This window comes from Bison bison, unplaced genomic scaffold (assembly GCF_000754665.1).
Source record: "Bison bison bison isolate TAMUID 2011002044 unplaced genomic scaffold, Bison_UMD1.0 scf7180017859217, whole genome shotgun sequence".
NCBI classification, from domain to species: domain Eukaryota; kingdom Metazoa; phylum Chordata; class Mammalia; order Artiodactyla; family Bovidae; genus Bison; species Bison bison.
The window spans coordinates 1987-2618 of record NW_011489789.1 but is presented as its reverse complement, the minus strand read 5'-3'; positions in this window follow the sequence as shown (position 1 = coordinate 2618).

The following is a 632-nucleotide window of genomic DNA, read 5'->3' as shown; positions in this document are numbered from 1 at the left end:
TTTTATTTATTTATTCATTCATTTAAAGAATGTCAATAGAACATCTATTTGTGTCTAATGTGTCATAGAAATTTTGATTACCAAGTGGAATAAGGCATAGTTGTTTTTTGTTTTTTTGTTGTTTAACCTCAGTGATATGACATGGAACAACAACAACAACAAAATTCCTGACACATGTATGAAGTTGCATTAAATTCACACATGGCTGAGGAGTCAGAATATAGGAGTATATCAAGTGAGTGTCACAGAAGTCTTTTAAGAGGAATAATGCTTAAGATGACTGTAAAAAATAATTGAAAGTATAAAGAAATAAATCCATGAAAAGGTGCAGCATTTATAAAGACACAAAGTATAATACATGAAACACACTCAAGGTAATACACATAATCAGTGTGGGTAGATGAATGTGTGAATAGATGAATTCCTTATCCTGAATTGTCTCTAACCTCACTGACACTTCTTTGGTCTGTACGTGGTTATTTCCCTTTTTTGATCAATAAATCAGACTGCAGCAGTCTAATTTTGTATCTCCAGGCCTTACCTTTCCCCTAAATTTCAAAAGTTTATTTGCAACATCTCTAATTTTGAAATCCAACTGAATAGCAATTTAATATTTATAAAACATAACTTCT